The 18273-nt window shown below is 41.9% G+C and overlaps 1 protein-coding gene across 6 annotated transcripts in view; it reads right to left on the bottom strand.

Moving 5' to 3' along the window:
* The window catches only part of PRKAG2 (protein kinase AMP-activated non-catalytic subunit gamma 2), a 264343-nt gene that overhangs the window by 58416 nt on the left and 187654 nt on the right, over positions 1-18273 (bottom strand). The gene's annotated exons all lie outside the window — the stretch shown is intronic.

The following is an 18273-nucleotide window of genomic DNA, read 5'->3' as shown; positions in this document are numbered from 1 at the left end:
CTGGCCGTGGCCACTCCTGTCACCCTGGATCTTGGGTATCTGAGACTCTCCTATCGGCAGCTCAGGTTGGCAGGCAGCGAGGCTGCCAGAGGTGCCTGGGAGGGCGGGCAGGAGAGGGGACAGGCGCCCGGCTCCCTGAGGCTCTCCTGGGCCACGGCCAATTTCTGCCCCATTTACGGGATGCCCTTTGCTCACTGCAGACTGCAAGGGCCCTGACAAAGATTAGTTCTCAAACGCTGATTAGGGCTCTAAAGCCCCCACCCCACCCCCCCTCCCCTCCGGACCCACCCCTTGAAAGGAAGCTAGTTTTATCACTCTTGCAAGCCTGGCCTGGAAGAGGAAGTACTAAAATCTCCTTTGCATTTCCTTTTTGCTCAGTCATCTCAGTTGGGCCAATCCCTAAGTCTTAAGCTTCTCCTTAAAAAGGGAGAGGGGCAGGGAGAGGACAAAACTAATTTTGTAAGACCTTTGATGGTAAAACAAAACAAAACCCTACAGCTATGTCTTGCTTAACAGCAAGAGCCTGAATGCTTTCCCTGTAGGTTCAGGAACAAGGCAATGATGCCTGTTTTCACACTATGCTTATTTTTTTTTTTTAACACACTATGCTTATTCAACATAGTACTGGAAGTTCCAGTCACTACAGGAAGGTAAGAAAGAGAAAAAGGCATACAAATTGCAAAGGATGAAATAAAATCATCCCTATGTGCAGATGACATGGTTGTCTTCATAGAAAGTTCCAAGGAATCTACTGAAAGACAAAACTAAAGCAAAGCAAAACAAAACAAAACGAAACAAAAAAACCCAACCCAAACCAAAACAGCCAGAAGTAGAACTAGTGAGTTCAGCAAGGTCACAGGCTACAAGATCAACACACAAAAATTAATTGCACTTATACTAACATGTGAAAAGTGATATTAAAAACAATACATATTTTATAATCACTATAAAGAAAATTAAACATGTAGGTACACACTTAAGAAAACATGTACAAGATCCGTATGCTGAAAATTACAGTGTGTGGATAAAATGAAAGAAGACCTAAATGAATGGAGAGACACCCCATATTCATGTTTTGGAAGATCCAACATAGTAAAGATGTCAGTTCTCCCCCAGGCTGATCTCTTTACCTGTAATGCGATTCCTACCAAAATCCTAACAGGATTCTGTGTAGACAAGATGAGTTTATTCTAAAATCTATACAGAAAGGCACAGGTTGTAAAAGAGCTAAAACAATCTTGAAAATGAAGAATGAAGTGGGAGTAATCAAGTCTTTGTGGTACTGGCAGGGGGATAGACACAATAATCAATAGAAACAAATAGAGAATCTAGAAATAGACCCACAGAAATATGTCAAAATGGTGTTTGAGGAAGGTGCAAAAACAGTGGTGCTGGATCCCAATCAGGGATTTGGGATCTGCGAGGCAAAGAGTAAGACTTGGTATCAAAAGCATGATCCATAAAAGGTAAAATTAATAAATTGGACCTCATTAAAATTAAAAATGTTCCCTCTGTGGCAGATCCTGTTAAGAGGATAAAAAGACAAGTGACAGAGTGGGAGAAAATACTTCTAAAACCATACAGCCAACAAATGGCTAGTATCTGGTATGCCTAAAGAGCTTTCAAAACTCAATAATAGAAAAATAAAAGTTAGAATTCAGAATATGGACAGAAGATATGAAGAGACATTTCACTGAAAAAGATAGACGAATGGCAATAAGCACATGAAAAGATGTTCAACAATATTAGCCATTAGGGAAGTACAAAATAAAACCACAGTAAGCTGTGACCACATACCTATTAGAATGGCCAAAATAAAAACAGTGACAACACCAAATGCTGGTGAGGATGACAAGACACAGGATTTCTTCTGCATTGCTGTGGGGATGGAAAGTCACACCACTGCTCTGGAAAGCAACTAAGTAGTGTCTCAGGAAACTAAACATGCAGTTGCCATATGACGCATCATTTGCCGTCTTGGGCTTTAATCTCAGGGAAATGAAAACTTGTGTTCATGCAAAACCTGTATACCATGTTCATAGAAGTTTCATTTTCAATAGCCCAAACTGGAAATACCAGATGTCGTTTAGTGGGCAAATGGTTAAACAGACTATGTTATATCCCAACCACAGAGTAGTAGTACTCAGCAACAAAAAGGAATGGACTTGGTATATACAACCACTTGCATGAATGTCTAGGGAATTAGGTTGAAAGAAAAGCCAATTCTCAAAAGGTACATACTGTGTTATTCCATTTATATAGTTAGAGAAGTGGAGAACAGATTTGTGGGAACAGAGGTTGGGGTAGGGATTGGGGACAGTAGAAGCTGTGGCTGTAAAAGGGGGCATGAGGGATCCTTGTGGTGATGAACCATTCTGCATCTTGATCAAATAAATCGGTGTCAACATCCTGCTTGTGATATACTGTATTTGTCCTCCCACAAGTCAAACCAAGCTCATTTAATTGTGTGGAGGAGATAATAAATGGGGTTATTTTTAAAAAAAGATTATTTATTTATTTGAAAGAGAGAAAAGGCACAAGTGGGCAGAGGGGCAGAGGGAGAGGGAGAAGCAGACTCGCCACCGAGCAGGGAGCCCAACACGGGGCTCCATCCCAGGACCCCAGGATCATGACCTGAGTCAAAAGCAGATGCTTAACCAACTGAGCCACTCAGGCACCCCCAAATTGGGTTAATTTTTTAGAAAAAAATCTATATTGAGGACTCCTGAGTGGCCTAGTCAATTGAACATTCCAACTCATTTAAGCTCAGGTCCTGATCTTAGGGTCCAGAGATGGGGCTCCGAGTCAGGCTCCACACTCAGTGTAGGGTCTGCTTGAGATCCCCTGCCCTTCCCTCTTGGGCTCTCTTTCAAATAAATAAAAAAATAAATAAAATAAATAAAATAAAATAAAAAAATAAATCTTTAAAAAAAATCTTTATTGAGATAGGATTTACATACCATAACCTATGTCTTCAGTATGTTCACAGAGTTGTGTAACCATCTGTGTTTGCAATATTTCATCATCCCAAAGAGAACTCCTGCACCCACTAGCCACCACTACCTATTGCTCCCTTGACCCCTATTCCCAGCCCTAGGCAACCACTAAATCCATTTTCTGTCTCTGTAGATTTGCCTGTTCTGGACATTTCATAGAAATGGGATAATATGTGGTCTTTTATCTCTAGCTCCTTTCACTCAGCATACTGTTGTCAACGTTCATCCACGTCATAACATGGATCAGCACTTCCTTTCTTTTTATTGCTGAATAATATTCCATTGTATGCAAACACCACATTTTGCTTATCCACTCGTCAGCTGATGGACAGCTAGGTGTTCTTCCCCTTTTGACTACTGTGAATATTGCTGCTATAAACATTCAAGTACAAGGATCTGTGCAGACATATGTTTCCATTTCTCTTGGGTATAGACCCAGGAATGGAATTTCTGGGTCATATGGTAACTCTATATTTAACATTTTGAGAAACTGCCAAACTGTTCTCCACAGTGGCTGTACCTTTTTACATTTTCACTAGCAATGTGTGTGAGGGTTTCAATTTCTCCTGCACTCTAGTTCTGCAAGATGTTGCCATTGGGGGAAACTAGGTAGAGAACGCACATCTCTTACAACTTAACTGTATGTGAATCTGTAGTGAGCTCAAAATAAAAAGCTTAATGAAAAAAAAAAGCACGGGGGTACATAGTGGAAGGGTCAATCATCCTCATTTTTGAAAAGTCTGTTTTAATTTCTTGCAGTAATTCTAGTGCAATTGTGAAAACAAATCCCTAATTGTAGCATTTATTGGGAACACCATCAATTTCACCTGTAATCTGGAGGAGTTGGGTTTTTTGGGGGGAGGGAGGCAGAAATGGGCTATAAATGGGAGGATGTGTTTCTGGAGGCTGTGAGTGTGCAAACATGGCCCTCTGACTAAAAAGTCCTGTACCCGTTACTGCTGAGTTTGGGAGAGCATGGAAATTAAAACAAATTCATGTGAGTTTCTCAGGCTTCACTCCACTTGGTATCATATGTTGGTTCCTGTGTTATAGGTTAGTGAGGCAGAGCTTCTTTCCATGGCTTGCTTTCATTTAGGAAGACATCTCGCAGATTAAACTCCTGTCTGTATTACACCAGGTGAGTTTCAGGAATTTGAGGGTTTACAGAACTTTTCAGGCCCGTACATACATGTTGACAGGGTCAAATGAACGATGGATTAGTGCAAATAATTTAAAGTTGGTGGCTGTCAGCTGCTCTTTCATGGTGATATTTTAGGTGATATTTTCTTAAAATCTCAACTGATTTATATGCCAGACTCAGTGTGAGCTATTTCAGGGAGGTGGGGAAGCCAGGAGAGGGAAGGGTCCAGGCAACGCTCTGCATGCAGAGAAGGGGCTTGCATGTGTGAGGCCACCTCATCTCTTTCGAGAACTAAACCAGCAGATCACAGTAGAGAGGAGCTGGGTTTTCCTAGCTGGGCCTTGTGCACAGCACAGCATTTCTATCTGTACTCCCATCGGCTTCTGCAGCCAGTCTGTGTGGTGGCTGCACTCCAGTGTGATGAGATGGAGCAGGAGGCTGGAGTTGAACTTTATGGACTGAATGCCTGAAAACCAGGGAGCCATTACCAGTGTGACTTGCTGGTTGGTGAAAAATGCTAAATTATTAAGATGTGCCTTACCTAACTGTGCCTAGGTGCGGCAAAATACAGTATTTTGAACAACTCTTGGACAGGAAAACTTATTCATGAAATGACTGCCAAAAAAGCTTTCTTTTATGCACTGAGGTCAGACATGAGTTCACTTTACTTTTTATTTTATCTTAAATAGCTACTGCAAGAAATAAATCAACCTTAAATACTGGATAAGTAGCTCCTGAATAATTTAGCATGTGGAAACCTGCAGCTCTGACGTCTCCCCCCACCCCCGCTGTCTTCTTTGAACAAAGATCCTCTGTGTGGAAGAGGAGTGGGATGGGGCACCCGCCAGTGCCAGGACAGGAGCGGCCTGTTCTGCTGCTCAGTTGGCTCTGAGACCAGCTTTGACCCCTCCTCTGTGCAGACCACTTCTAAGCCTCAGTCACAAGCTCACAGCAAGCCTGAGCTCTGGACTGCTTCCCTGCTCTTCTACGGATAACTCAAATAGCCCTGAGTCCTCTCCACCTGACTTCCTGTCCTTGGAAGCTGCCCCACTGGTCTCCATCTCCATCGTAATGCTCAGCTGGGCTTCCACTGTCTCTTCTCATCTCATGCTGGAGCCAGAGTGACCTTTTAAAAACACAGCCTTGATCTTGCTACTCCCCCATTTAGAACCATTCAGTGGCTCTAGGGAACTTTAGGAATGCTGTGTGAGCTCCTCAGCTCAGAGCAGGAGTCTGGTCCTTCCATTTCTTCATCTTGCCAATTTTCTCTGCATCCCCCTCGCTTAGGCCTTGATGCAAGGTCCCTGCTCCATGCACTAAGGAAGGCTTTGACCGTTCTGGCTTCTCTCCCTACCTCTGACAGTTGTCTAGTTCTCCTCATTCCTTTAAGAATGAGTCTTAAAGAGGAAGGGCTCAGCCTTTCCCAGAAGGCCTTTCCTGATTCCTGACCTCTTCTACAGCTCACCTCGAGAACTGTATTTTTTTTTTTTTAAATAAAGCAACACAAAAAAATGCTCTTAACCTTCTTTTAACCACATATTTCTTTCTACGAGGCACTTAACTCAGGGTTGGGATTTACTTTGCTGTTTCCCCAAATCCCATAAACTCTGAACACTGACCTGTCATCTTTGTATCGCCTGTGCATGGCACATAGTAGGTGTTCCAAAAAAAATTGAGTTAATTGTTCAGTCTTAGCAAATCAATTAAAAACATGGCAGGCAAATGATTGATTTTGGTAGCGTTAAATGGGTTCAGAGATGACTTCATTCCATTTACTCATGTTTCTTCTGGACCTCATTCTTATTTACCAATGATTATAGCCGCTTTCCCTTGAGCAATGGAACTGACATTTAGAAGAAAAAACAAAGTGCCTGTGCTAAGAAGTGGTGGCAGCAAACATTTTTATTTTAATAGACTCCCTCTGAGAAAGAGACTTGTCCACAGCACTCCACGACCCGGTTTGGAAATCGGTGAGGAGCTTTGCCAGCTCTTGTCCCCACCCTATAGATTTAATTTCTCTTAAGTGAAAACAATTGATTTTTTTTAAGTGGTGTAGAAATTTGATAAAAACTCAAAAACTTAAGATATTTGACAGTATAACTATTAATTCTTCTGATCAATTTCAATCAGTATATTGTGTGTGGGGGGTTGTGTTCATTTTGATGCTTTTCCAAATAACAACTTCAGATGCTATAAAATAACACTTCCTAACACTTACTTATGATTTTCTTTAAAGAGCATCCAATTCCACAATATTTTTTCAGAGTGGTAACCAATTTCTGTAGCTAAGGTTTGCTGAACACCTGTTTCAAATGATTAAGAGATGAAGAAAATGAACTAAACCACAAAAAGGTCCCTTTTGCCTGGATTCATTCTTTTTTTTCTTAAGATTTTATTTATTTATTCAAGAGAGACACAGAGAGAGAGAGGCAGAGACATAGGCAAAAGGAGAGGTAGGCTCCCTATAGGAAGCCCAATGTGGGACTCGATCCCAGGACCCTGGGATCACGAGCCAAAGGCAGATTCTCAACCACTGAGCCTCCCAGGTGCCCCGCCTATATTCTTTCTGTTAAACTATCTTCTAACTTCCAAAAAGTAGACAATGTTAAGATTTTGAAGACAGACATTGAGCAATATTAGTATTTGCTGCATGCCAGGCACCATGGTAGGTGGGTCACTAAAATATCTGGTATATTTATAAATTTAAATGAACCATAAGAAGTAGGAACCCTACACATACATAAGGTTAGTTTGTTACTCGTCAGGTTCCACTTCTGTGGAACTTAGCAGTAAGGGTCTGAAATCTGTATTTCTCTTGCTTTTAGACCAGTAAACCCAAATTTGTTTTTATTTTTTGCCAACCAAAATATTTTATTAGTGTTGTGCTTGACAAGACTTACTGGGAGCTAAATATATCTATTCCCCTGATAATTCTGTGGTCCCATAATACTTTGCAAATAAAAAAAGTACGTATGGCTCAATAAGTTCAATTAACCTTTCCATTCTTTTTTTTTTTTTAAGATTTTATTTATTTATTTATGAGAGACACACACACAGAGAGAGAGGCAGAGACATAGGCAGAGGGAGAAGTGGGCTCCTTGCAGGGAGCCTGATGCAGGACTCGATCCCAGACTCCAGGATCACACCCTCAGCTGAAGACAGATGCTCAACCACTGAGCCACCCAGGTGTCCCTAACATTTCAATTCTTAATGCATCAAGCCAATAACTTTGTGCTGTGTTTCTATTATAAAGCAACACAAAATGGGGTGTGTGGCTAGCTCATTCGGCAGAGCATGCAACTCTTGATCTTGGGGGTTGTGAGTCTGAGTCCCATGTGGGTGTGGAGAATCCTTAAAAATAAAATCTTTAAAAAAAAATAAAGCAACACAAAAAATGCTCTAAAGTCACAGGACGTCTTTGTCACCATTCTCTACTCTTTCCCTTACAATTGGCCTACTCCTTAGCACTCTCCAGAACAGACCACTGATAATAGTTTTGCAGTGTTTTTAATCCCTTCATTTATAGAGATGGGCCAGAATTTGGTGAAAAGTTACAGAAATGGGGATGCCTGGGTGACTCAGCAGTTGAGCGTCTGCCTTCAGTTCAGGTCCTGATCCTGGGGCCCTGGGATCGAGTCCCACATCGGGCTCCCCACGGGAGCCTGCTTCTCCCTCTGCCTGTGTCTCTGCCTCTCTCTCTCCGTGTCTCTCATGAATAAATAAATAAAATCTTAAAAAAAAAAGTTACAAAATGATTAACAGACTACTTCCATTTTTTTTCTGCTTTGTTCTATATAAAGTGCTCACAAGGATGTACAATAATCAAGCTGGAATTAAAGGGGCCTGTTAATGCTTCTGTTACCTCTTCTGCACTTGGCTCCAGGGAATTTGGTGATCTTTATTCACTGTTTACTATGTTATGTAGCTAATCAGAGGGATTAATGTGAACGGGGGACACAGAGCCAGACAACTAGATGCAGAGGCTGGATCTGCATACCTCAAATTGTAAATCTTTTAACTGATATAATTTACCTACAATAAACTGGATCCATTTCAAGTGTACAGAGTGAAGAGTCAATGTAAAACTACCAATATAATCAAGATACAAAACATTTTTTATCACCCCAAACGTTGTCTTGGGCCCCTTTGTGGTTCATCTCTCCTTCCTTCTGCTATCTCAGGCCATCGGTGGTCTAGGTTTTGCTGCCATAGACATTCTCCAGAATTTTATATACATGGAAGCATTCGGTAAACACTTGTTTGCACCTGGATTATTTCACTTAGCATAATGATTTTGAGATCCATTCACCTGATTGAGTATAACAGTACTTTGCTCAATTTGCTGCTGAGCAGTGTCCCAGTGCACAGATTTGCTACATTTTGCATTCAGCTGCTTTTTTTTTTTAAGATTTTATTTATTTATTCATGAGAGACAGAGAGAGAGGCAGAGACACAGGCAGAGGGAGAATCAAGCTCCATGCAGGAAGCCCAACGTGGGACTCGATCCCAGGTCTCCAGGATCACGCCCTGGGCTGAAGGTGCGCTAAACCGCTGAGCCACCTGGGCTGCCCTGCATTCACCTGTTGATGGAGTTTGTGATGTTGCCATTTTTTGACCGTGGTGAATAAGGCTGCTATAAACAAACATGGTCAAATCTTTGCATGGACACAACTTCATTCCTCTTGGATGAACAGCAAAGGGTAGAATGACTGGGTCATATGGAAGGTACACATTTAACATGAGAAATAGCCAGTTTTGCATGTTGGTTGTATCATTTTACCTTTAACCATATGAGAACTCTGGTTGTTTCATATTGTCATTAATACTTGGTATGATCTTTCTTTCTTTCTTTCCTTCCTTCCTTTCCTTTTTTTTTTTTTCTAGTGGGTGGGTGATGGTTTCTCCTGTGGTTTTAATTTACATTTCTGCGAGGCCTAATGATATCTTTTTTTTTTTAAGATTTTATTTATTTATTCACTGGAGACACAGAGAGAGAGGCAGAGACACAGGCAGAGGGAGGAGCAGGCTCCATGCAGGGAGCCCGATGCGGGACTCGATCCTAGGACTCCAGGATCACGCCCTGAGCCAAAGGCAGACGCTCAACTGCTGAGCCACCCAGGCGTCCCGTTATGGTATCTTTTTATGTGTTTATTGGCCATTCATGTATCTTCCTTAGTGAAGTGACCGTACAAATCTTTTGCACACTTTTTGACTGGATTTCTTTTATCCATATTGAGTTATATGAATGTGGCAGGAGACTCTAAGATGGAGCCTGATGAGCCCCACCTCCTGGGACTCGTGTTCTCGTGTAATTCCCTCTACTTGAGTGTATGCCGGACCTAATGACTTGCTTCTCACCAACAGAACAAGCAAAGGTGCCCTCACTTCCAGGGATGTCACTTCCAGGATTAGGCTACATATAAGATTGTGACTTCTGTCTTACTGCCAGACTCTCCCTTGCTGGGTTTGATGAAGCAGACTACCATGCTGGAAAGGCCCATGTGGCAGGTAACTGAGGTCTTCTGTCCAACAGTCTGTAAGGAACTGAATCCTGCCATCAACCACATGAGCAGGGTCCTTCCCCAGTGGAGCCTTCAGATCTGACCTTTTGTCAGATACATGTATTAAGAACATTTTATCCCATTCTGAACAAAATTTTAAAATTCTGATAAGATCCAAAGTATCCTTTTATGATTCCTGCATTTTGTATCCTAAGAAATCTTTGTCTCCCACAGCCCTGCCAAGGCTGCGAAGATTTTCTTCAATGTTTCCTTCTAGAATTCTTATATTTTGACTTTTATGGTTGGTCTCTGATCTATTTTGGTTTAATTTTTTATTATGATATATGGTAAGAGTTTAGGTGCATTTTTCCCCCCATGCTGATACCTAGTTGTTCCAAATTTCTTGTTAAAAAGACTTTATTTTCCCCAACAAAAATAAAAGATTGATTCAGCATCTTTATCTAAAATTAATGTACAGGGCACCTAGGTGGCTTAGTGGTTGAGCGTCTGCTTTCAGCTCAGGTCATGATCCCAAAGTCCTGGGATTGAGTCCTGCGTTGGGCTCCCCACAGGGAGCCTCCTTTTCCCTCTGCCTATGTCTCTGCCTCTGTCTCTGTGTCTCTCATGAATAAGTAAATAAAATCTTTTAAAAAACCAAAATCAACATACCATACATCAGGTGTCTATCTCTGGCCTCTCCATTCTGTTCAATGATCTGTATCTGTACTTCGGTCATGATTACCCTTTCTTGATTACTGTAGGTCTGCAGTAAGTCTTGAAATCAGGTAGTAAGCATTCTGCAGCTTTGTTCTTCATTTAAAACATTCATTTTGCTTTGGCTCCTCTCAGCCCCCTGTATTTCCACATAAGCTTCAGAATAATGAGAAGCCTACTGGAGTTTTAGTTGGGACTGCGTTTGATCTGTTGGTCAATTTGGGAAGAACTCACATCTTAACAATGTCAGGCCTTCCCATTCAGGACCATGGTGTATCCTTCTGTTCTTTTGTGTCTTTGAATTCTCTCAGCCATCTTCTGTGGGTTTCACCGTAGAGGCCCTACATATCTTTTACTAAATTTATTCCTTAGTATCTTATGGGTTTTTTTTGGATGCTTTTGTAAATTAAATTATTTTTCAAACTTAATTTCCTAATTATTTGCCACTAGCATATAAAGATATCTTTGATTTTTGTATATTAGCTTTGTACCCTGTGACCTCAATAAGTTTACTTGTAAGTTCTAGTGGTTATTTTGTTGATTACTTAGGATTTTCTACCTAAGTAGTCATGTCATCTCATGCCCCTTACCTTTAGTTGTTTATGTTGTAGTTCCCTGATACTGTATAATTCCACATGTTCTTACGTTTCACGTATTAAATGTACCTTCTGATTTTTATCTAAATGTGTCATTTTATTTATTCTTTGATTCAGAAAAGATAGTATTTCTCATACTCTCCATGTTATATATGTAATTATAAATTATGTATGAATTTTATGTAATTATGGATTACATAAGAATATATGTGTGTATTGGGCATGTTATATATATGCACATATATCCCCCCCTTTAGACTCAGTTGCATAGCCCTTATTACAATGTGTACTCCTCAGAGTGTGGCACATTGTTCTACATTGTACTGGATATTACTGGCTGCCTACAAAGCATCCATTCTCCTTCTGCCACCTTGTTTCCTAGAATAAGCTCCAAATTTTGTCATAGAATACACCCTTTCCTTAAATGAGTCATGATGGTGACAATATTTCTTACTGTCCCAGAGTAAAGGGAAGGACTATTGGTTGAAGAGAGTTGGTGCCCTGCTATGCAGGCACACACGACCCCACCCCACCCCGTTCTTGTACCGGGAGCACGTGGCCCCGACTGTTACTGAGGACCAGCCTTCAGCTGAAGCCACTGCTGAGAAAGAGCTTGGCTCCTTGGTGATGTCATTGAACAGACCTGTCTATCATTCTGCCTGAGGCCTGTCCTACTTTTGTACCTGTAACTTGAGGCGACAGATGTCCTTCAAGCCACATTGAGTCAGAGTTTCCTGTTACTTTACAGCCAAAAACATCCCACATGGTATTTGGGAATTATATCAGACCTAGGCCCTGTCCTCAGGAAGTGATATGCTGACTGGGTGGTTTTAGCCTAATTGTGAAAACTGTATTTCTGTCAAAATTTACAAAGCAGGGATGTCTTGGCTAAGTCAGTTAAATGTCTGACTCTTGATTTTGCCTCAGGTCATGATCTTGGGGTTGTGAGATCGAGCCTCACATTGGGCTCCAAGCTCATCAGGGAGCCTGCTTGAGATTCTCTCTCTCCCTCTGCCCCTCCCCCAGCTTGTGTGTGTGCATTCTCTCTCTTTAAAAAAAAATCTTAAAAAGTTACAAAGAAGTTTAAGGAAAACAAAACAAAACAACAAAAACAAAACAAAACCAACAACCAACTCTAGCAACAGCATAGCATATACAAATGTTAAGGAACATGAGAGGTAAGGCTTCCTTTAGAGTTGTATTGAGGCAGATTGAGGGAGGGAGAGGTCTTCAGGTGGTAGTCATGGCAGAGGAAAAGCTCCACAGGTGAAGATACTTGCAGGACACAGCAGGCAAATAGCCTTCCTCTGAGAGCAGAGTGAGAGAAATTAAGGACTGATCAGTAGAGACCCCTGGGAGCCGAGGGGATGGAATTACATGCCATGTGGTAGGATGCAAGGGGTGAAAGTAATTTCCTCGGACTGGGAAATATCAAGAGATCTTACTGCCAGTGTAGAGAGGAAGGAGAGGGATGGATATGGGAGAGTCTGGAACCAGCAAGACTGTTTACGACATTTTCCCAATGATCGTAAAAATCAAGCAAGCTACTCTGATAAGTATCAGAGAGATAAACAATGGTTTGGGCTTGACATTTCAATGGGTCAGGAAATAAATACGAGAGACTAGGATATGGGGAAAAACTGACAGGATGAGCCTATTTGAGGTAAGGAGAATGGAAAAATGCTGGGGAAGCCTGCCAAATTTCAGATGTTGATTGTCTATCCAAGAAGTACCTTTGGTAGGTAACTACAGTTGTGGTGAGTGTGCGAGTGAAGAGGAGTGGGTGGTATGTGTCGTGTTGGGGGGGAATGACAGGGCCTGGATTCATCAGCTCTGCTTCCCAAACTTGTCAGGCGCCATTTTGTCATATCTCCCTCCATGCAACCTGTACAATTATTCAGAATTGACTTGAAATAAATTAGTCTTTAGGCAATAATTCTAGGAAATCATAGGTATGGGTGTTTTATATATTTTTTCCTAATATACACAAATATGTAGCTACTAAAATGTTCATCCTTAAACCCAGTAAAATCATCTTGCATGCCATAGCGGTATTCATCCTACACTTTGCAAAAACTGCCCTAAGAGAATAAGAGAAGTCACCACCAAGAGCCAGAACTCCAGGGTTGGTATCCACATAGACAAAGGAAGGGACTTTCAACGAGGAGACAGAGTCCTCCTGAGGAAGCAAGAAGAGAAGTCAAGAGGCTGAACGAGACAAGACAGCTGCATTTGATAAGAAGCGGCCGCTCATCTCTGCAGCACGAGCACACCTATTCCAAGTGGAATATGAGAAACCATCCTGTAAGAAGCCAAGTCTGAACCAGTGGTTTAAAAACTGCATAGTGTGACCCATTCATGGGTAATGGAAGTAGTTTAATGGGTCAGGAGTAGCTTGGTTTAAAATGAAATGTCATAGAAATATGAAGTTGCATTGAGGGTGATCATCGTTTTCAAGAAAGCTGTCCTAATTATATATACATGCACATGAGTCACGGTCAAGATTTTTTCCTTATTTTTTTCTTTTGGTCATAAAGTGGATGATAAAGGAAGATGGTGTATAACTCCTGATGCCCTGTGGGCTGAAAGGTTTAGTCATATGTGTGGGACATGAGTCACGAGAAGGGTTGTTTGTCACTAAACACGATCAAGTTCCCCTTCACCACAGAGACAGGAGCCAGTATTTATAAGGACTATATTGGGCCTGAAGGAGAAATGATTTCAATTCATTTTTTAAAGATTTATTTATTTATGATAGACATAGAGAGAGAGAGAGGCAGAGGCACAGGCAGAGGGAGAAGCAGGCTCCATGCCGGGAGCCCAACGCGGGACTCGATCCTGGGACTCCAGGATCGCGCCCTGGGCCAAAGCAGGCACCAAACTGCTGAGCCACCCAGGGATCCCCTCAACTCATTTTTTTTTAAGATTTTATTTATTTATTCATGAGAGAGAGAGCAAGAGGCAGAGACTTCCATGCAGAAAGCCTGACGTGGGACTTGATCCTGGGACTCCAGGATCACACCCCGGGCTGAAGGCGGCGCTAAACCGCTGCGCCATCAGGGCTGCCCCCCTCAACTCATTTTTAAGGCACAAGTCATAGAGTGAAAAATTAGTCTGGACCAAACTCTTTCGACATGTCAGCAGGCACTCTTTATTTTTTTATATATTTATTTTTTTTAGCAGGCACTCTTTAAAGGTATATTCAGGTGTGTACTTTACGAATCTGGGAGGAAACATGCATGTGCACACACACACACACAAATGGGAGTGGCAAAGAATAAAGATGATTTAGTGTTTCTACTTTTTCTCAAACATGAAAAAATAATTTAAAAAGATTTTATTTATTTATTCATGAGAGACAGAGAAAGAGAGGCAGAGACACAGGCAGAGGGAGAAGCAGGCTCCCTGTGGGAAGCCCGATGTGGGACTCAGTCCCGGGACTCCAGGATCTAGCCCTGAGCCAAAGGTTCAACCAGTGAGCCATCCAGGCATCCCTCAAACATGAACAATTTATTTATTTTATTATTTTATTTTATTTTATTTTGAACAATTTTAAAGAAAACCGGTAATGGCTTATTATTTTCTTGCTGAAAAGTGGGTGACTAAGAACCCTTTCCCTTCAGGGAATGGCTTGCGTGTTAAGATTAGGACCAAAGAGGGGGACAAGGATATGGTCATAAATCCCAGGACACATCTCAGTCCTCGTTTCTGTCAATAGCACTCTGAGAGATGTACGGATTGTGGCAATGCCTTGCAGTAGTAGCGAACACCTCCAGGTTATACTGGTGGTTCTCAAAGCGCGGCCAGAGGACTCTGGGAGGGGGGCGGCCTGCAACCTTTCCAGGGAGTTTATAAGGTCAAAATGTCTCATGATAACACTTAGGCAATATCTGCTTTTTCCCCCACCATTGTCTGTGCCCCATTGATGTCTGCACTCTGGAAAACTCTAGAACATCATCTCACATTGCACTGGTGGCAAATGACACTAACCTTCCATGGTGGGGGAAATAAGCCAACTTCACTTAAGAGCATCCTTGAAGGCACGGTAAAATGTACGAATTTTAGGGGCGCCTGGGTGGCTCAGTCCATTAAGTGTCCCCCTCTTGATTTCAGCCCAGGTCATGATCTTAGGGTGGTGAAATCAAGCCCCGTGTCCAGCCACACGGGCATGGAACCTGCTTCAGATTCTCTCTCTCCCTATCCCTCTGCCCCTCCTCACTATCCCCCTCTCTTCCAAAAAATTTATTCATTTTATTAAATATCAATCCTTCAATATGTGTCCTTTTAACATTCTGTGCGAAGAAACAAGAAGGACACATAAAATACTCCTATTGCAAGCTGCAATATGATAGTCTTCTTGAGGAAAAGCCTGAGCGTGGTTGAGCTGCCTTTTTAATGAGACATCGCAAAACTGACAAACTGTGGTTTCAGGCTCGGGTATCTGGCAGACATTTTCCCCAAAATGAACAAAGGGAGCCTGTCACTTCAAGGCAAACAACTGACCACATCCGTTGCCAATGATGCAATTTTAGTTTTCAGGCAAAAGTTAGAATTTTGGAAAGGCTGCGTCTGCCATAATGAGCCCGACAGCTTCCCAATACTTTGAGACTTCTCCGAAGGAGATTGGTGGTGGTATTAGTACAGGTGATTTTGCTTTCTGGATACTGGGTAATGAAGTATGTCGACATTTGGAAGACCTGCATTAGTTAGCGACCCAGTATTTTCCAAATGACCAATGCATGATATTACAAAATCAGGCATGTGTTAGAGGACCACTCACAGTGCAGGAGAGATGGATAGATTTTAATGTAATAGGATACATTCTGTTAAGTAGGCCATGAAGATTCATTAATATGGCTTCAGATTCCACATTACAACTATCCTTTTAGAAACTACTACTCGTCAAGACGGCTAGCCACAATTTTCTGAAAATTGTGTGAGGCTGAAATTTCTTCACGTATTTTATCCAAAACAACAGATACATGGCAATAGAATGAATGCAGAAGCAGACAGGAGAGTCCCACTATCCTTTCACCCAGGCCTTAAAAAGATTGGCAATAATGGAAAGCAACACCACTCTACCAGTTTTTTTTTTAATAATTTAGCAGTTTATTTTCTTTCTTTTTTTTTAAAGATTTATTTATTTATTTATTTATTTATTTATTTATTTATTTATTTATTATTTATTTATTTATGATAGACACACAGAGAGAGAGAGGCAGAGACACAGGAGGAAGGAGAAGCAGGCTCCTTGCTGGGAGCCGACACGGGACTTGATCCCCGGACTCCAGGATCGCTCCCTGGGCCAAAGGCAGGTGCTAAACCGCTGAGCCACCCAGGGATCCCTATACCAGTTTTTTTGAATAAAAATATGTCTATGGTAATGTCATGAGCTTATTATTGATCTTTCAGGGAAATTAATAGTTTCAAAATTTCTTGGTTTTAATTTTCAATATGGTAAATGTCAATAGATGAGACCCACATAACTAATAGCCCTCTGGGTCCTCACTAATACTGAATGGAAAGGGTCCTGAGACCAATCCGTTCAAGAACAGCTGACTGCATGGCAGCCAGACCTAACTCTCAGATGCAACTCCTATACTCATAAAAATGAAAGGAAATGCCTGTTTCATCCTCTTCTCTGGAGTTAATGGCCTTGGATTGTGTTAGGTAGGCATTTCTTTTTATTTTTTTTATTGACACAGTCACTTTGATTGTTGAAAGAGAAACTCTTTATCGTCACAGCAGCGCCCAGGTCAGCTACCATCCAAATCCACATTGCCTTTTATGAACCAACAAGTCCCATCCTTTTTTATCCACTCACGTCACGCATCATTTTTTTTCCTTCAAACTACTATGAAGTTTGCTTGTTGGGGGAAAAAAAAAGACATTTGCTTTTTGCTGAAATACTTTTCAAAGGACGTATGTTTAAGGGCGAGGCATTTGCAGCTACTTTGGTGTTGACTCTGCTAACTCGTGGTGCCCAACAACAAGCTTACATATCATCAAATTGACTTCCTGTGCAGAAGGTCAAGGCGACCACTCAGCGGCAGCCCCCCACCACTCCCATTCCCAACTGTCCACACAGTTACCTGCCTTCTGTGTTATGTCAACATTCAAGGTTTAACATTGTCATGACTCTGCAAATACTGTGCACACCAGGGCCAAGCTGTATCCTGTGCTGTAATCGACCTTCCTCTCTGTGCGATTCAGTGTTTTCTGGGAGTTAGGTTTCCTACATGTCTATAACAAAATGATCCCCAAACTCTGCCAAAGCCGGAACTTTTCTCGAGGGGTGGTCAGGCTCCTAAGGTGATCCACAGGTGGTCGGACATTAATTGGAGACATTAATTAAGAGACCTCAGACTGACGGGTTTACCTCCCAGAAGTCAGAAGTCGAGAGGTAAAATTGAGTCGAAAATGCTCAATTTTCTCTTCTAGTGCATGGATATGTGTGTATGGATATAAATGTGTATCTTTTTTTTTTTAATTTATTATAGTCACACACAGAGAGAGAGAGAGGCAGAGACACAGGCAGAGGGAGAAGCAGGCTCCATGCACCAGGAGCCCAACGTGGGATTCAATCCCGGGTCTCCAGGATCACGCCCTGGGCCAAAGGCAGGTGCTAAACCGCTGCGCCACCCAGGGATCCCTGTATCATTTTTTTTTTTTTTTTAGATTTTATTATCTATTCATGAGAGACAGAGGCAGAGACACAGGCAGAGGGAGAAGCAGGCTCTCTGCAGGGATCCCAATGCGGGGAGTCCATCCCAGAACCCTGGGTTCATGACCTGAGCGGAAGGCAGATGTTCAACCACTGAGCCATGCAAGCATCCCGATATATACGTGTATCTGGTTTGCATACTTTTACTTTCCCAGAACTCTTGGTCTTGGAATATTCCTTTTCAATTTTTAGAGCCTCCTGTTCTTATTTCATGGCTGCAGTATCCTCTGCTCCCTTTTTTGCTATCTCAGATTTTCTTTTTTTCTGTTTGTATTTGTCTCTGTCTCTCGTAATAGAGGGATTCCTCAAATGCCTGTTTTTTTTTGGCTACATATTTAATAGGAAGGCCCTAAGAAGCTAGGTTAGGAGGTCTGTATGTGCAGGTGGGAGTCAGAGACAGGGGAACTTCACCATGGTGAGATGTAAGTGGCAAGCTGAAAGTCTGAGGGTCTGCAGATCTTTTCTCTAAAGAGAAATTCTCCCTCTCTGCGTGGCTGGTTGGTCATGAGAAAAGCCGGGCTGCCAAGGAGGCTGCCATTTTGGGAGCTGAGCAGGGATGCAGGGGGAGTTCATTAGTCCTAGAGGCTGTTACTTAATCTCT

This window comes from Nyctereutes procyonoides, unplaced genomic scaffold, assembly GCF_905146905.1.
Source record: "Nyctereutes procyonoides isolate TBG_1078 unplaced genomic scaffold, NYPRO_anot_genome, whole genome shotgun sequence".
Taxonomy (NCBI): Eukaryota; Metazoa; Chordata; class Mammalia; order Carnivora; family Canidae; genus Nyctereutes; species Nyctereutes procyonoides.
This window is presented reverse-complemented; position numbering and strand designations above follow the sequence as displayed.